Here is a 19352-nt window from a genome sequence, read left to right as displayed (position 1 = left end):
GGAGCTCGGACTTAGAAAAATTTCTGGAAGTCAGAAATTCAGCGGGGCATCAGCCAGCTCAATCCGCTCATGTGTCACTATCCTCGGACAAGCACTGTGAAAAACACCGTTGAAGTGTGTGGAGCTCGGACTTAGAAAAATTTCTGGAAGTCAGAAATTCAGCGGGGCATCAGCCAGCTCAATCCGCTCATGTGTCACTATCCTCGGACAAGCACTGTGAAAAACACCGTTGATGTGTATGGAGCTCGGACTTAGAAAAATTTCTGGAGGTCAGAAATTCAGCGGGGCATCAGCCAGCTCAATCCGCTCATGTGTCACTATCCTCGGACAAGCACTGTGAAAAACACCGTTGATGTGTATGGAGCTCGGACTTAGAAAAAATTCTGGAGCTCAGAAATTCAGCGGGGCATCAGCCAGCTCAATCCGCTCATGTGTCACTATCTTCGGACATGCACTGTGAAAAACACCGTTGATGTGTATGGAGCTCGGACTTAGAAAAATTTCTGGAGCTCAGAAATTCAGCGGGGCATCAGCCAGCTCAATCCGCTCATGTGTCACTATCTTCGGACATGCACTGTGAAAAACACCGTTGAAGTGTGTGGAGCTCGGACTTAGAAAAATTTCTGGAGGTCAGAAATTCAGCGGGGCATCAGCCAACCCAATCCGCTCATGTGTCACTATCCTCGGACAAGCACTGTGAAAAACACCGTTGATGTGTGTGGAGCTCGAACTTAGAAAAATTTCTGGAGCTCAGAAATTCAGCGGGGCATCAGCCAGCTCAATCCGCTCATGTGTCACTATCCTCGGACATGCACTGTGAAAAACACCGTTGAAGTGTGTGGAGCTCGGACTTAGAAAAATTTCTGGAGGTCAGAAATTCAGCGGGGCATCAGCCAGCTCAATCCGCTCATGTGTCACTATCCTCGGACAAGCACTGTGAAAAACACCGTTGATGTGTATGGAGCTCGGACTTAGAAAAATTTCTGGAGCTCAGAAATTCAGCGGGGCGTCAGCCAGCTCAATCCGCTCATGTGTCACTATCCTCGGACATGCACTGTGAAAAAGACCGTTGAAGTGTGTGGTGCTCACACTTAGAAAAATTTCTGGAGCTCAGAAATTCAGCGGGGCATCAGCCAGCTCAATCCGCTCATGTGTCACTATCTTCGGATACGCACTGTGAAAAACACCGTTGAAGTGTGTGGTGCTCACACTTAGAAAAATTTTCTGGAGCTCAGAAATTCAGCGGGGCATCAGCCAGCTCAATCCGCTGATGTGTCACTATCCTCGGACAAGCACTGTGAAAAACACCGTTGAAGTGTGTGGAGCTCGGACTTAGAAAAATTTCTGGAGCTCAGAAATTCAGCGGGGCATCAGCCAGCTCAATCCGCTCATGTGTCACTATCCTCGGACAAGCACAGTGAAAAACACCGTTGATGTGTGTGGAGCTCGGACTTAGAAAAAATTCTGGAGGTCAGAAATTCAGCGGGGCATCAGCCAGCTCAATCCGCTCATGTGTCACTATCCTCGGACAAGCACTGTGAAAAACACCGTTGAAGTGTGTGGAGCTCGGACTTAGAAAAATTTCTGGAGGTCAGAAATTCAGCGGGGCATCAGCCTACCCAATCCGCTCATGTGTCACTATCCTCGGACAAGCACAGTGAAAAACACCGTTGATGTGTGTGGAGCTCGGACTTAGAAAAATTTCTGGAGGTCAGAAATTCAGCGGGGCATCAGCCAGCTCAATCCGCTCATGTGTCACTATCCTCGGACATGCACTGTGAAAAACACCGTTGATGTGTGTGGAGCTCGGATTTAGAAAAATTTCTGGAGCTCAGAAATTCAGCGGGGCATCAGCCAACCCAATCCGCTCATGTGTCACTATCCTCGGACATGCACTGTGAAAAACACCGTTAATGTGTGTGGAGCTCGGACTTAGAAAAATTTCTGGAGGTCAGAAATTCAGCGGGGCATCAGCCAGCTCAATCCGCTCATGTGTCACTATCCTCGGACAAGCACTGTGAAAAACACCGTTGATGTGTATGGAGCTCGGACTTAGAAAAATTTCTGGAGCTCAGAAATTCAGCGGGGCATCAGCCGACCCAATCCGCTCACGGTGCACTATTCTCGGATTGACTCGGGGCGAACCCCCGCCGATTTTAAAAGTGCTGAAACTCGAAAAATATACGGAGCTCGACGATGAAACCTGGTATCTGTCGATAATATCCGCCCACGAAGCACTATTCCCGGGGAGAAAGTCCTCCGATGCCCGTGAAGACCGGTGGGATATGATTTGCCTACTCGTGCAAAATCCGGTGGTCTGCAAAAAGCCTTCGGCAAGTATATAGGGAGAGGAAATTTTTGAATGTGAGCTCCGGGCTGCGAACCGACCCTGACCTCTCCCGGGGTCCAGGTAGATCACCCTATGTTCGGACAACGTTGGCAAGGTGTTGGGGTGTCCGAGGGTGGTCCTCCTGATTTTTAACGATTTTTTTTCTAAGTCCTGCGGGACTTAGAAAAATTTTCGGAAAATTTAAGCGGATTTTTTCTAAGTGTGAAGGGGCTTAGAAAAATCCATATCCGCTCGTGTGTCACTATCCTCGGATAAGCTCGTGATAAGACCCCGCAGATGTGTGTGGTGCTCACACTTGGAAAAATTTCTGGAGCTCGAAATTTCAGCGGGGCAAAACAAACCCATATCCGCCCTTGTGAGCCTATCGTCGGATAGGCTCGAGGGAAACACCGTTGAAGTGTGTGGTGCTCACACTTTGAAAAATTTCTGGAGGTCAGAAATTCAGCGGGGCATCAGCCAGCTCAATCCGCTCATGTGTCACTATCCTCGGACATGCACTGTGAAAAACACCGTTGACGTGTGTGGAGCTCGGACTTAGAAAAATTTCTGGAGCTCAGAAATTCAGCGGGGCGTCAGCCAGCTCAATCCGCTCATGTGTCACTATCCTCGGACATGCACTGTGAAAAAGACCGTTGAAGTGTGTGGTGCTCACACTTAGAAAAATTTCTGGAGCTCAGAAATTCAGCGGGGCATCAGCCAGCTCAATCCGCTCATGTGTCACTATCTTCGGATACGCACTGTGAAAAACACCGTTGAAGTGTGTGGTGCTCACACTTAGAAAAATTTTCTGGAGCTCAGAAATTCAGCGGGGCATCAGCCAGCTCAATCCGCTGATGTGTCACTATCCTCGGACAAGCACTGTGAAAAACACCGTTGAAGTGTGTGGAGCTCGGACTTAGAAAAATTTCTGGAGCTCAGAAATTCAGCGGGGCATCAGCCAGCTCAATCCGCTCATGTGTCACTATCCTCGGACAAGCACAGTGAAAAACACCGTTGATGTGTGTGGAGCTCGGACTTAGAAAAAATTCTGGAGGTCAGAAATTCAGCGGGGCATCAGCCAGCTCAATCCGCTCATGTGTCACTATCCTCGGACAAGCACTGTGAAAAACACCGTTGAAGTGTGTGGAGCTCGGACTTAGAAAAATTTCTGGAGGTCAGAAATTCAGCGGGGCATCAGCCTACCCAATCCGCTCATGTGTCACTATCCTCGGACAAGCACAGTGAAAAACACCGTTGATGTGTGTGGAGCTCGGACTTAGAAAAATTTCTGGAGGTCAGAAATTCAGCGGGGCATCAGCCAGCTCAATCCGCTCATGTGTCACTATCCTCGGACATGCACTGTGAAAAACACCGTTGATGTGTGTGGAGCTCGGATTTAGAAAAATTTCTGGAGCTCAGAAATTCAGCGGGGCATCAGCCAACCCAATCCGCTCATGTGTCACTATCCTCGGACATGCACTGTGAAAAACACCGTTAATGTGTGTGGAGCTCGGACTTAGAAAAATTTCTGGAGGTCAGAAATTCAGCGGGGCATCAGCCAGCTCAATCCGCTCATGTGTCACTATCCTCGGACAAGCACTGTGAAAAACACCGTTGATGTGTATGGAGCTCGGACTTAGAAAAATTTCTGGAGCTCAGAAATTCAGCGGGGCATCAGCCGACCCAATCCGCTCACGGTGCACTATTCTCGGATTGACTCGGGGCGAACCCCCGCCGATTTTAAAAGTGCTGAAACTCGAAAAATATACGGAGCTCGACGATGAAACCTGGTATCTGTCGATAATATCCGCCCACGAAGCACTATTCCCGGGGAGAAAGTCCTCCGATGCCCGTGAAGACCGGTGGGATATGATTTGCCTACTCGTGCAAAATCCGGTGGTCTGCAAAAAGCCTTCGGCAAGTATATAGGGAGAGGAAATTTTTGAATGTGAGCTCCGGGCTGCGAACCGACCCTGACCTCTCCCGGGGTCCAGGTAGATCACCCTATGTTCGGACAACGTTGGCAAGGTGTTGGGGTGTCCGAGGGTGGTCCTCCTGATTTTTAACGATTTTTTTTCTAAGTCCTGCGGGACTTAGAAAAATTTTCGGAAAATTTAAGCGGATTTTTTCTAAGTGTGAAGGGGCTTAGAAAAATCCATATCCGCTCGTGTGTCACTATCCTCGGATAAGCTCGTGATAAGACCCCGCAGATGTGTGTGGTGCTCACACTTGGAAAAATTTCTGGAGCTCGAAATTTCAGCGGGGCAAAACAAACCCATATCCGCCCTTGTGAGCCTATCGTCGGATAGGCTCGAGGGAAACACCGTTGAAGTGTGTGGTGCTCACACTTTGAAAAATTTCTGGAGGTCAGAAATTCAGCGGGGCATCAGCCAGCTCAATCCGCTCATGTGTCACTATCCTCGGACATGCACTGTGAAAAACACCGTTGACGTGTGTGGAGCTCGGACTTGGAAAAATTTCTGGAGCTCAGAAATTCAGCGGGGCGTCCGCCAGCTCAATCCGCTCATGTGTCACTATCCTCGGACATGCACTGTGAAAAAGACCGTTGAAGTGTGTGGTGCTCACACTTAGAAAAATTTCTGGAGCTCAGAAAAATCAGCGGGGCGTCAGCCAGCTCAATCCGCTCATGTGTCACTATCTTCGGATATGCACTGTGAAAAACCCCGTTGAAGTGTGTGGTGCTCACACTTAGAAAAATTTCTGGAGCTCAGAAATTCAGCGGGGCGTCAGCCAGCTCAATCCGCTCATGTGTCACTATCCTCGGACATGCACTGTGAAAAAGACCGTTGAAGTGTGTGGTGCTCACACTTAGAAAAATTTCTGGAGCTCAGAAAAATCAGCGGGGCGTCAGCCAGCTCAATCCGCTCATGTGTCACTATCCTCGGACATGCACTGTGAAAAACACCGTTGAAGTGTGTGGTGCTCACACTTAGAAAAATTTCTGGAGCTCAGAAATTCAGCGGGGCGTCAGCCAGCTCAATCCGCTCATGTGTCACTATCCTCGGACATGCACTGTGAAAAAGACCGTTGAAGTGTGTGGTGCTCACACTTAGAAAAATTTCTGGAGCTCAGAAATTCAGCGGGGCATCAGCCAGCTCAATCCGCTCATGTGTCACTATCCTCGGACATGCACTGTGAAAAAGACCGTTGAAGTGTGTGGTGCTCACACTTAGAAAAATTTCTGGAGGTCAGAAATTCAGCGGGGCATCAGCCAGCTCAATCCGCTCATGTGTCACTATCCTCGGACATGCACTGTGAAAAAGCCCGTTGAAGTGTGTGGTGCTCACACTTAGAAAAATTTCTGGAGCTCAGAAATTCAGCGGGGCGTCAGCCAGCTCAATCCGCTCATGTGTCACTATCCTCGGACATGCACTGTGAAAAAGACCGTTGAAGTGTGTGGAGCTCGGACTTAGAAAAATTTCTGGAGCTCAGAAATTCAGCGGAGCATCAGCCAGCTCAATCCGCTCATGTGTCACTATCCTCGGACAAGCACTGTGAAAAACACCGTTGAAGTGTGTGGAGCTCGGACTTAGAAAAATTTCTGGAGGTCAGAAATTCAGCGGGGCATCAGCCAGCTCAATCCGCTCATGTGTCACTATCCTCGGACATGCACTGTGAAAAACACCGTTGAAGTGTGTGGAGCTCGGACTTAGAAAAATTTCTGGAGCTCAGAAATTCAGCGGGGCATCAGCCAGCTCAATCCGCTCATGTGTCACTATCCTCGGACAAGCACTGTGAAAAACACCGTTGATGTGTATGGAGCTCGGACTTAGAAAAATTTCTGGAGGTCAGAAATTCAGCGGGGCATCAGCCAGCTCAATCCGCTCATGTGTCACTATCCTCGGACAAGCACTGTGAAAAACACCGTTGATGTGTATGGAGCTCGGACTTAGAAAAAATTCTGGAGCTCAGAAATTCAGCGGGGCATCAGCCAGCTCAATCCGCTCATGTGTCACTATCTTCGGACATGCACTGTGAAAAACACCGTTGATGTGTATGGAGCTCGGACTTAGAAAAATTTCTGGAGCTCAGAAATTCAGCGGGGCATCAGCCAGCTCAATCCGCTCATGTGTCACTATCTTCGGACATGCACTGTGAAAAACACCGTTGAAGTGTGTGGAGCTCGGACTTAGAAAAATTTCTGGAGGTCAGAAATTCAGCGGGGCATCAGCCAACCCAATCCGCTCATGTGTCACTATCCTCGGACAAGCACTGTGAAAAACACCGTTGATGTGTGTGGAGCTCGAACTTAGAAAAATTTCTGGAGCTCAGAAATTCAGCGGGGCATCAGCCAGCTCAATCCGCTCATGTGTCACTATCCTCGGACATGCACTGTGAAAAACACCGTTGAAGTGTGTGGAGCTCGGACTTAGAAAAATTTCTGGAGGTCAGAAATTCAGCGGGGCATCAGCCAGCTCAATCCGCTCATGTGTCACTATCCTCGGACAAGCACTGTGAAAAACACCGTTGATGTGTATGGAGCTCGGACTTAGAAAAATTTCTGGAGCTCAGAAATTCAGCGGGGCGTCAGCCAGCTCAATCCGCTCATGTGTCACTATCCTCGGACATGCACTGTGAAAAAGACCGTTGAAGTGTGTGGTGCTCACACTTAGAAAAATTTCTGGAGCTCAGAAATTCAGCGGGGCATCAGCCAGCTCAATCCGCTCATGTGTCACTATCTTCGGATACGCACTGTGAAAAACACCGTTGAAGTGTGTGGTGCTCACACTTAGAAAAATTTTCTGGAGCTCAGAAATTCAGCGGGGCATCAGCCAGCTCAATCCGCTGATGTGTCACTATCCTCGGACAAGCACTGTGAAAAACACCGTTGAAGTGTGTGGAGCTCGGACTTAGAAAAATTTCTGGAGCTCAGAAATTCAGCGGGGCATCAGCCAGCTCAATCCGCTCATGTGTCACTATCCTCGGACAAGCACAGTGAAAAACACCGTTGATGTGTGTGGAGCTCGGACTTAGAAAAAATTCTGGAGGTCAGAAATTCAGCGGGGCATCAGCCAGCTCAATCCGCTCATGTGTCACTATCCTCGGACAAGCACTGTGAAAAACACCGTTGAAGTGTGTGGAGCTCGGACTTAGAAAAATTTCTGGAGGTCAGAAATTCAGCGGGGCATCAGCCTACCCAATCCGCTCATGTGTCACTATCCTCGGACAAGCACAGTGAAAAACACCGTTGATGTGTGTGGAGCTCGGACTTAGAAAAATTTCTGGAGGTCAGAAATTCAGCGGGGCATCAGCCAGCTCAATCCGCTCATGTGTCACTATCCTCGGACATGCACTGTGAAAAACACCGTTGATGTGTGTGGAGCTCGGATTTAGAAAAATTTCTGGAGCTCAGAAATTCAGCGGGGCATCAGCCAACCCAATCCGCTCATGTGTCACTATCCTCGGACATGCACTGTGAAAAACACCGTTAATGTGTGTGGAGCTCGGACTTAGAAAAATTTCTGGAGGTCAGAAATTCAGCGGGGCATCAGCCAGCTCAATCCGCTCATGTGTCACTATCCTCGGACAAGCACTGTGAAAAACACCGTTGATGTGTATGGAGCTCGGACTTAGAAAAATTTCTGGAGCTCAGAAATTCAGCGGGGCATCAGCCAGCTCAATCCGCTCATGTGTCACTATCCTCGGACAAGCACTGTGAAAAACACCGTTGATGTGTATGGAGCTCGGACTTAGAAAAATTTCTGGAGGTCAGAAATTCAGCGGGGCATCAGCCAGCTCAATCCGCTCATGTGTCACTATCCTCGGACAAGCACTGTGAAAAACACCGTTAATGTGTGTGGAGCTCGGACTTAGAAAAATTTCTGGAGGTCAGAAATTCAGCGGGGCATCAGCCAACCCAATCCGCTCATGTGTCACTATCCTCGGACATGCACTGTGAAAAACACCGTTAATGTGTGTGGAGCTCGGACTTAGAAAAATTTCTGGAGGTCAGAAATTCAGCGGGGCATCAGCCAACCCAATCCGCTCATGTGTCACTATCCTCGGACATGCACTGTGAAAAACACCGTTAATGTGTGTGGAGCTCGGACTTAGAAAAATTTCTGGAGCTCAGAAATTCAGCGGGGCATCAGCCAACCCAATCCGCTCATGTGTCACTATCCTCGGACATGCACTGTGAAAAACACCGTTAATGTGTGTGGAGCTCGGACTTAGAAAAATTTCTGGAGGTCAGAAATTCAGCGGGGCATCAGCCAACCCAATCCGCTCATGTGTCACTATCCTCGGACATGCACTGTGAAAAACACCGTTGAAGTGTGTGGAGCTCGGACTTAGAAAAATTTCTGGAGCTCAGAAATTCAGCGGGGCATCAGCCAGCTCAATCCGCTCATGTGTCACTATCTTCGGATATGCACTGTGAAAAACACCGTTGATGTGTGTGGAGCTCGGACTTAGAAAAATTTCTGGAGGTCAGAAATTCAGCGGGGCATCAGCCAACCCAATCCGCTCATGTGTCACTATCCTCGGACATGCACTGTGAAAAACACCGTTGAAGTGTGTGGAGCTCGGACTTAGAAAAATTTCTGGAGGTCAGAAATTCAGCGGGGCATCAGCCAACCCAATCCGCTCATGTGTCACTATCCTCGGACATGCACTGTGAAAAACACCGTTGAAGTGTGTGGAGCTCGGACTTAGAAAAATTTCTGGAGCTCAGAAATTCAGCGGGGCATCAGCCAGCTCAATCCGCTCATGTGTCACTATCTTCGGATATGCACTGTGAAAAACACCGTTGATGTGTGTGGAGCTCGGACTTAGAAAAATTTCTGGAGGTCAGAAATTCAGCGGGGCATCAGCCAACCCAATCCGCTCATGTGTCACTATCCTCGGACATGCACTGTGAAAAACACCGTTGAAGTGTGTGGAGCTCGGACTTAGAAAAATTTCTGGAGCTCAGAAATTCAGCGGGGCATCAGCCGACCCAATCCGCTCACGGTGCACTATTCTCGGATTGACTCGGGGCGAACCCCCGCCGATTTTAAAAGTGCTGAAACTCGAAAAATATACGGAGCTCGACGATGAAACCTGGTATCTGTCGATAATATCCGCCCACGAAGCACTATTCCCGGGGAGAAAGTCCTCCGATGCCCGTGAAGACCGGTGGGATATGATTTGCCTACTCGTGCAAAATCCGGTGGTCTGCAAAAAGCCTTCGGCAAGTATATAGGGAGAGGAAATTTTTGAATGTGAGCTCCGGGCTGCGAACCGACCCTGACCTCTCCCGGGGTCCAGGTAGATCACCCTATGTTCGGACAACGTTGGCAAGGTGTTGGGGTGTCCGAGGGTGGTCCTCCTGATTTTTAACGATTTTTTTTCTAAGTCCTGCGGGACTTAGAAAAATTTTCGGAAAATTTAAGCGGATTTTTTCTAAGTGTGAAGGGGCTTAGAAAAATCCATATCCGCTCGTGTGTCACTATCCTCGGATAAGCTCGTGATAAGACCCCGCAGATGTGTGTGGTGCTCACACTTGGAAAAATTTCTGGAGCTCGAAATTTCAGCGGGGCAAAACAAACCCATATCCGCCCTTGTGAGCCTATCGTCGGATAGGCTCGAGGGAAACACCGTTGAAGTGTGTGGTGCTCACACTTTGAAAAATTTCTGGAGGTCAGAAATTCAGCGGGGCATCAGCCAGCTCAATCCGCTCATGTGTCACTATCCTCGGACATGCACTGTGAAAAACACCGTTGACGTGTGTGGAGCTCGGACTTGGAAAAATTTCTGGAGCTCAGAAATTCAGCGGGGCGTCCGCCAGCTCAATCCGCTCATGTGTCACTATCCTCGGACATGCACTGTGAAAAAGACCGTTGAAGTGTGTGGTGCTCACACTTAGAAAAATTTCTGGAGCTCAGAAAAATCAGCGGGGCGTCAGCCAGCTCAATCCGCTCATGTGTCACTATCTTCGGATATGCACTGTGAAAAACCCCGTTGAAGTGTGTGGTGCTCACACTTAGAAAAATTTCTGGAGCTCAGAAATTCAGCGGGGCGTCAGCCAGCTCAATCCGCTCATGTGTCACTATCCTCGGACATGCACTGTGAAAAAGACCGTTGAAGTGTGTGGTGCTCACACTTAGAAAAATTTCTGGAGCTCAGAAAAATCAGCGGGGCGTCAGCCAGCTCAATCCGCTCATGTGTCACTATCCTCGGACATGCACTGTGAAAAACACCGTTGAAGTGTGTGGTGCTCACACTTAGAAAAATTTCTGGAGCTCAGAAATTCAGCGGGGCGTCAGCCAGCTCAATCCGCTCATGTGTCACTATCCTCGGACATGCACTGTGAAAAAGACCGTTGAAGTGTGTGGTGCTCACACTTAGAAAAATTTCTGGAGCTCAGAAATTCAGCGGGGCATCAGCCAGCTCAATCCGCTCATGTGTCACTATCCTCGGACATGCACTGTGAAAAAGACCGTTGAAGTGTGTGGTGCTCACACTTAGAAAAATTTCTGGAGGTCAGAAATTCAGCGGGGCATCAGCCAGCTCAATCCGCTCATGTGTCACTATCCTCGGACATGCACTGTGAAAAAGCCCGTTGAAGTGTGTGGTGCTCACACTTAGAAAAATTTCTGGAGCTCAGAAATTCAGCGGGGCGTCAGCCAGCTCAATCCGCTCATGTGTCACTATCCTCGGACATGCACTGTGAAAAAGACCGTTGAAGTGTGTGGAGCTCGGACTTAGAAAAATTTCTGGAGCTCAGAAATTCAGCGGAGCATCAGCCAGCTCAATCCGCTCATGTGTCACTATCCTCGGACAAGCACTGTGAAAAACACCGTTGAAGTGTGTGGAGCTCGGACTTAGAAAAATTTCTGGAGGTCAGAAATTCAGCGGGGCATCAGCCAGCTCAATCCGCTCATGTGTCACTATCCTCGGACATGCACTGTGAAAAACACCGTTGAAGTGTGTGGAGCTCGGACTTAGAAAAATTTCTGGAGCTCAGAAATTCAGCGGGGCATCAGCCAGCTCAATCCGCTCATGTGTCACTATCCTCGGACAAGCACTGTGAAAAACACCGTTGATGTGTATGGAGCTCGGACTTAGAAAAATTTCTGGAGGTCAGAAATTCAGCGGGGCATCAGCCAGCTCAATCCGCTCATGTGTCACTATCCTCGGACAAGCACTGTGAAAAACACCGTTGATGTGTATGGAGCTCGGACTTAGAAAAAATTCTGGAGCTCAGAAATTCAGCGGGGCATCAGCCAGCTCAATCCGCTCATGTGTCACTATCTTCGGACATGCACTGTGAAAAACACCGTTGATGTGTATGGAGCTCGGACTTAGAAAAATTTCTGGAGCTCAGAAATTCAGCGGGGCATCAGCCAGCTCAATCCGCTCATGTGTCACTATCTTCGGACATGCACTGTGAAAAACACCGTTGAAGTGTGTGGAGCTCGGACTTAGAAAAATTTCTGGAGGTCAGAAATTCAGCGGGGCATCAGCCAACCCAATCCGCTCATGTGTCACTATCCTCGGACAAGCACTGTGAAAAACACCGTTGATGTGTGTGGAGCTCGAACTTAGAAAAATTTCTGGAGCTCAGAAATTCAGCGGGGCATCAGCCAGCTCAATCCGCTCATGTGTCACTATCCTCGGACATGCACTGTGAAAAACACCGTTGACGTGTGTGGAGCTCGGACTTGGAAAAATTTCTGGAGCTCAGAAATTCAGCGGGGCGTCCGCCAGCTCAATCCGCTCATGTGTCACTATCCTCGGACATGCACTGTGAAAAAGACCGTTGAAGTGTGTGGTGCTCACACTTAGAAAAATTTCTGGAGCTCAGAAAAATCAGCGGGGCGTCAGCCAGCTCAATCCGCTCATGTGTCACTATCTTCGGATATGCACTGTGAAAAACCCCGTTGAAGTGTGTGGTGCTCACACTTAGAAAAATTTCTGGAGCTCAGAAATTCAGCGGGGCGTCAGCCAGCTCAATCCGCTCATGTGTCACTATCCTCGGACATGCACTGTGAAAAAGACCGTTGAAGTGTGTGGTGCTCACACTTAGAAAAATTTCTGGAGCTCAGAAAAATCAGCGGGGCGTCAGCCAGCTCAATCCGCTCATGTGTCACTATCCTCGGACATGCACTGTGAAAAACACCGTTGAAGTGTGTGGTGCTCACACTTAGAAAAATTTCTGGAGCTCAGAAATTCAGCGGGGCGTCAGCCAGCTCAATCCGCTCATGTGTCACTATCCTCGGACATGCACTGTGAAAAAGACCGTTGAAGTGTGTGGTGCTCACACTTAGAAAAATTTCTGGAGCTCAGAAATTCAGCGGGGCATCAGCCAGCTCAATCCGCTCATGTGTCACTATCCTCGGACATGCACTGTGAAAAAGACCGTTGAAGTGTGTGGTGCTCACACTTAGAAAAATTTCTGGAGGTCAGAAATTCAGCGGGGCATCAGCCAGCTCAATCCGCTCATGTGTCACTATCCTCGGACATGCACTGTGAAAAAGCCCGTTGAAGTGTGTGGTGCTCACACTTAGAAAAATTTCTGGAGCTCAGAAATTCAGCGGGGCGTCAGCCAGCTCAATCCGCTCATGTGTCACTATCCTCGGACATGCACTGTGAAAAAGACCGTTGAAGTGTGTGGAGCTCGGACTTAGAAAAATTTCTGGAGCTCAGAAATTCAGCGGAGCATCAGCCAGCTCAATCCGCTCATGTGTCACTATCCTCGGACAAGCACTGTGAAAAACACCGTTGAAGTGTGTGGAGCTCGGACTTAGAAAAATTTCTGGAGGTCAGAAATTCAGCGGGGCATCAGCCAGCTCAATCCGCTCATGTGTCACTATCCTCGGACATGCACTGTGAAAAACACCGTTGAAGTGTGTGGAGCTCGGACTTAGAAAAATTTCTGGAGCTCAGAAATTCAGCGGGGCATCAGCCAGCTCAATCCGCTCATGTGTCACTATCCTCGGACAAGCACTGTGAAAAACACCGTTGATGTGTATGGAGCTCGGACTTAGAAAAATTTCTGGAGCTCAGAAATTCAGCGGGGCATCAGCCAGCTCAATCCGCTCATGTGTCACTATCCTCGGACATGCACTGTGAAAAACACCGTTGATGTGTGTGGAGCTCGGACTTAGAAAAATTTCTGGAGGTCAGAAATTCAGCGGGGCATCAGCCAACCCAATCCGCTCATGTGTCACTATCCTCGGACATGCACTGTGAAAAACACCGTTGATGTGTGTGGAGCTCGGACTTAGAAAAAATTCTGGAGCTCAGAAATTCAGCGGGGCGTCAGCCAGCTCAATCCGCTCATGTGTCACTATCCTCGGACATGCACTGTGAAAAACACCGTTGAAGTGTGTGGTGCTCACACTTAGAAAAATTTCTGGAGGTCAGAAATTCAGCGGGGCACCAGCCAGCTCAATCCGCTCATGTGTCACTATCCTCGGACATGCACTGTGAAAAACACCGTTGATGTGTGTGGAGCTCGGACTTAGAAAAATTTCTGGAGCTCAGAAATTCAGCGGGGCATCAGCCAACCCAATCCGCTCATGTGTCACTATCCTCGGACATGCACTGTGAAAAACACCGTTGATGTGTGTGGAGCTCGGACTTAGAAAAATTTCTGGAGGTCAGAAATTCAGCGGGGCATCAGCCAGCTCAATCCGCTCATGTGTCACTATCCTCGGACATGCACTGTGAAAAACACCGTTGAAGTGTGTGGAGCTCGGACTTAGAAAAATTTCTGGAGGTCAGAAATTCAGCGGGGCATCAGCCAGCTCAATCCGCTCATGTGTCACTATCTTCGGATATGCACTGTGAAAAAGACCGTTGAAGTGTGTGGTGCTCGGACTTAGAAAAAATTCTGGAGGTCAGAAATTCAGCGGGGCATCAGCCAGCTCAATCCGCTCATGTGTCACTATCTTCGGATATGCACTGTGAAAAAGCCCGTTGAAGTGTGTGGTGCTCACACTTAGAAAAAATTCTGGAGCTCAGGCTTTCAGCGAGACATTACAAACCCATATCCGCCCTTGTGAGCCTATCGTCGGATAAGGCTCGAGGGAAACACCGTTGATGTGTGTGGTGCTCACACTTAGAAAAAATTCTGGAGCTCAGGATTTCAGCGGGGCATCAGCCAACCCAATCCGCTCACGGTGCACTATTCTCGGATCGACTCGGGGCGAACCCCCGCCGAATTTCAAAGTGCCGAAACTCGAAAAATATATGGAGCTCGACGATGAAACCTGATATCTGTCGATAATATCCGCCCACGAAGCACTATTCCCGGGGAGAAAGTCCTCAGATGCCCGTGAAGACCGGTGGGATATAATTTGCCTACTCGTGCAAAATCCGGTGGTCTGCAAAAAGCCTTCGGCAAGTATATAGGGAGAGGAAATTTTTGAAGGTGAGCTCCGGGCTGCGAACCGACCCTAACCTCTCCCGGGGTCCAGGTAGATCACCCTATGTTCGGACAACGTTGGCAAGGTGTTGGGGTGTCCGAGGGTGGTCCTCCTGATTTTTAACGATTTTTTTTCTAAGTCCTACGGGACTTAGAAAAATTTTCGTGATTTTTAAGCGGATTTTTTCTAAGTGTGAAGGGGCTTAGAAAAATCCATATCCGCTCGTGTGTCACTATCCTCGGATAAGCTCGTGATAAGACCCCGCAGATGTGTGTGGTGCTCACACTTGGAAAAATTTCTGGAGCTCGAAATTTCAGCGGGGCATAACAAACCCATATCCGCCCTTGTGAGCCTATCGTCGGATAGGCTCGAGGGAAACACCGTTGATGTGTGTGGTGCTCACACTTGCGAGGCTTTGGCAACCCATATCCGCTCATGTGAGCCTATCTTCGGATAGGCTCGGGGGAAAAGACCGTTGATGTGTGTGGTGCTCACACTTAGAAAAATTTCTGGAGCTCAGAAATTCAGCGGAGCATCAGCCAGCTCAATCCGCTCATGTGTCACTATCCTCGGACATGCACTGTGAAAAAGACCGTTGAAGTGTGTGGTGCTCACACTTAGAAAAATTTCTGGAGCTCAGAAATTCAGCGGAGCATCAGCCAGCTCAATCCGCTCATGTGTCACTATCCTCGGACATGCACTGTGAAAAAGACCGTTGAAGTGTGTGGTGCTCGGACTTAGAAAAATTTCTGGAGCTCAGAAATTCAGCGGGGCATCAGCCAGCTCAATCCGCTCATGTGTCACTATCCTCGGACATGCACTGTGAAAAAGACCGTTGAAGTGTGTGGAGCTCGGACTTAGAAAAATTTCTGGAGCTCAGAAATTCAGCGGGGCATCAGCCAGCTCAATCCGCTCATGTGTCACTATCCTCGGACATGCACTGTGAAAAAGACCGTTGAAGTGTGTGGTGCTCACACTTAGAAAAATTTCTGGAGGTCAGAAATTCAGCGGAGCATCAGCTTGCTCAATCCGCTCATGTGTCACTATCCTCGGACAGGCATGTTGGAAAACACCGTTGATGTGTGTGGTGCTCACACTTAGAAAAATTTCTGGAGCTCGGGAACTCAGCGGGGGCTTCAGCAACCCATATCCGCTCATGTGAGCCTATCTTCGGATAGGCTCGGGGGAAAAGACCGTTGATGTGTGTGGTGCTCACACTTAGAAAAATTTCTGGAGCTCAGAAATTCAGCGGAGCATCAGCCAGCTCAATCCGCTCATGTGTCACTATCCTCGGACAGGCATGTTGGAAAACACCGTTGATGTGTGTGGTGCTCACACTTAGAAAAATTTCTGGAGCTCGGGAACTCAGCGGGGGCTTCAGCAACCCATATCCGCTCATGTGAGCCTATCTTCGGATAGGCTCGGGGGAAAAGACCGTTGATGTGTGTGGTGCTCACACTTAGAAAAATTTCTGGAGGTCAGAAATTCAGCGGAGCATCAGCCAGCTCAATCCGCTCATGTTTCACTATCCTCGGACAGGCATGTTGGAAAACACCGTTGATGTGTGTGGTGCTCACACTTGGAAAAATTTCTGGAGCTCAGAAATTCAGCGGGGCATCAGCCGACCCAATCCGCTCATGTGTCACTATCCTCGGACAGGCTCGTTGGAAAACACCGTTGATGTGTGTGGTGCTCACACTTAGAAAAAATTCTGGAGCTCAGGATTTCAGCGAGCCATTCCAAACCCATATCCGCTCATGTGAGCCTATCCTCGGATAGGCTCGGGGAAAAATCCCGTTGAAGTGTGTGGTGCTCACACTTAGAAAAATTTCTGGAGGTCAGAAATTCAGCGGGGCATCAGCCAGCCCAATCCGCTCATGTGTCACTATCCTCGGACATGCACTGTGAAAAAGACCGTTGAAGTGTGTGGTGCTCACACTTAGAAAAATTTCTGGAGCTCAGGTTTTCAGCGGGGCATCAGCCGACCCAATCCGCTCATGTGTCACTATCCTCGGATAGGCATGTTGGAAAACCCCGTTGATGTGTGTGGTGCTCACACTTAGAAAAATTTTCTGAGAAAAATCTCTGGAGCTCAGGATTTCAGCGAGCCATTCCAAACCCATATCCGCTCATGTGAGCCTATCCTCGGATAGGCTCGGGGAAAAACCCCGCCGAAGTGTGTGGTGCTCACACTTAGAAAAATTTCTGGAGGTCAGAAATTCAGCGGGGCATCAGCCAGCCCAATCCGCTCATGTGTCACTATCCTCGGACATGCACTGTGAAAAACACCGTTGAAGTGTGTGGTGCTCACACTTAGAAAAATTTCTGGAGCTCAGGTTTTCAGCGGGGCATCAGCCGACCCAATCCGCTCATGTGTCACTATCCTCGGATAGGCATGTTGGAAAACACCGTTGATGTGTGTGGTGCTCACACTTAGAAAAATTTCTGGAGCTCAGGCTTTCAGCGAGGCAATACAAACCCATATCCGCCCTCGTGAGCCTATCCTCGGATAGGCTCGAGGGAAAACACCGTTGATGTGTGTGGTGCTCACACTTAGAAAAATTTTCAGAGAAAAATCTCTGGAGCTCGTGATTTTCAGCGAGCCATTACAAACCCATATCCGCTCATGTGAGCCTATCCTCGGATAGGCTCGAGGAAAAACCCCGCTGATTTTTATGGTGCTCGCATGATTTGGGTCTACCAGGGCATTCACGTGGGTCTACCCCATGCTCGAAACTGGGTCTACCCCATAATATAACTTGGGTCTACCAGGAGAGCGAATTTGGGTCTACCAAATGTAAGGGGATATAACTCACCTACTCATGCAAAATCCGGTGGTCTGCAGAAACCCTTCGGCAAGATTATAGGGAGAGAAAAATTTTGAATGTGAGCTCCAGGCTGCGAACCGACCCTCCGCTCTCCCGGGGTCCAGGTAGATCACCCTATGTTCGGACAACGTTTGCAAGGTGTTGGGGTGTCCGAGGGTGGTCCTCCTGATTTTAACGAATTTTTTCTAAGTGTGAAGGGACTTAGAAAATTTTCGACAAGTGAGAGTGGCGAACTCACTAAGGCGGTCGTAACCGTCTACACCAGTCCGACGATGGTGTGCTATTCAGGGATAACTGATAACACGGGGTGGGTCCTGACCCGGAACAGGCACTCGGACTTAGAAAAATTTTGACAAGTGAGAGTGGCGAACTCACTAAGGCGGTCGTAACCGTCTACACCAGTCCGACGATGGTGTGCTATTCAGGGATAACTGATAACACGGGGTGGGTCCTGACCCGGAACAGGCACACGGACTTAGAAAAATTTTGACAAGTGAGAATGGCGAACTCACTAAGGCGGTCGTAACCGTCTACACCAATCCGACAATGGTGTGCTATTCAGGGATAAATGATAACACGGGGTGGGTCCTGACCCGGAACAGGCACACGGACTTAGAAAAATTTTGACAAGTGAGAGTGGTGAACTCACTAAGGCGGTCGTAACCGTCTACACCAATCCGACAATGGTGTGCTATTCAGGGATAAATGATAACACGGGGTGGGTCCTGACCCGGAACAGGCACACGGACTTAGAAAAATTTTGACATGTGAGAGTGGCGAACTCACTAATGTGGTCGTAACTGTCTACACCAATCCGACAATGGTGTGCTATTCAGGGATAAATGATAACACGGGGTGGGTCCTGACCCGGAACAGGCACACGGACTTAGAAAAATTTTGACAAGTGAGAGTGGCGAACTCACTAAGGCGGTCGTAACCGTCTACACCAATCCGACAATGGTGTGCTATTCAGGGATAAATGATAACACGGGGTGGGTCCTGACCCGGAACAGGCACACGGACTTAGAAAAATTTTGACAAGTGAGAGTGGCGAACTCACTAAGGCGGTCGTAACCGTCTACACCAATCCGACAATGGTGTGCTATTCAGGGATAAATGATAACACGGGGTGGGTCCTGACCCGGAACAGGCACACGGACTTAGAAAAATTTTGACAAGTGAGAGTGGTTAACTCACTAAGGCGGTCGTAACCGTCTACACCAATCCGACAATGGTGTGCTATTCAGGGATAAATGATAACACGGGGTGGGTCCTGACCCGGAACAGGCACACGGACTTAGAAAAATTTTGACAAGTGAGAGTGGCGAACTCACTAAGGCGGTCGTAACCGTCTACACCAATCCGACAATGGTGTGTTATTCAGGGATAAATGATAACACGGGGTGGGTCCTGACCCGGAACAGGCACACGGACTTGGACATGGAACTGAGCTGGGAACTAAGCTGGGAACTGGCGGAATCATAAACGAAATTTGGTGGAGTCTGACATGGAACGGAGCTTGGGAACTGGCGAAATCGAACGAGGTGGGACCTGACCTAGCAACAGGCACAAGGACTTGGACATGGAACTGAGCTGGGAACTAAGCTGGGAACTGGCGGAATCATAAACGAAATTTGGTGGAGTCTGACATGGAACGGAGCTTGGGAACTGGCGAAATCGAACGAGGTGGGACCTGACCTAGCAACAGGCACAAGGACTTGGACATGGAACTGAGCTGGGAACTAAGCTGGGAACTGGCGGAATCATAAACGAAATTTGGTGGAGTCTGACATGGAACGGAGCTTGGGAACTGGCGAAATC

The 19352-nt window shown here is 49.1% G+C and overlaps 1 long non-coding RNA gene across 1 annotated transcript; it reads left to right on the top strand.

Moving 5' to 3' along the window:
- Positions 1-14271: 14271 nt before the first annotated feature.
- LOC144070474 (uncharacterized) lies at positions 14272-17384 on the top strand. The gene is made up of 2 exons (XR_013299325.1): positions 14272-15698; positions 15940-17384. It is a non-coding gene; the product is annotated as an uncharacterized LOC144070474 (long non-coding RNA).
- Positions 17385-19352: the final 1968 nt, after the last annotated feature.

Source organism: Stigmatopora argus, unplaced genomic scaffold (assembly GCF_051989625.1).
Source record: "Stigmatopora argus isolate UIUO_Sarg unplaced genomic scaffold, RoL_Sarg_1.0 HiC_scaffold_112, whole genome shotgun sequence".
Classification (NCBI taxonomy): Eukaryota; Metazoa; Chordata; class Actinopteri; order Syngnathiformes; family Syngnathidae; genus Stigmatopora; species Stigmatopora argus.
Note: the sequence above shows the minus strand (reverse complement) of the source record. Positions and strands in the feature narration are given on the sequence as shown.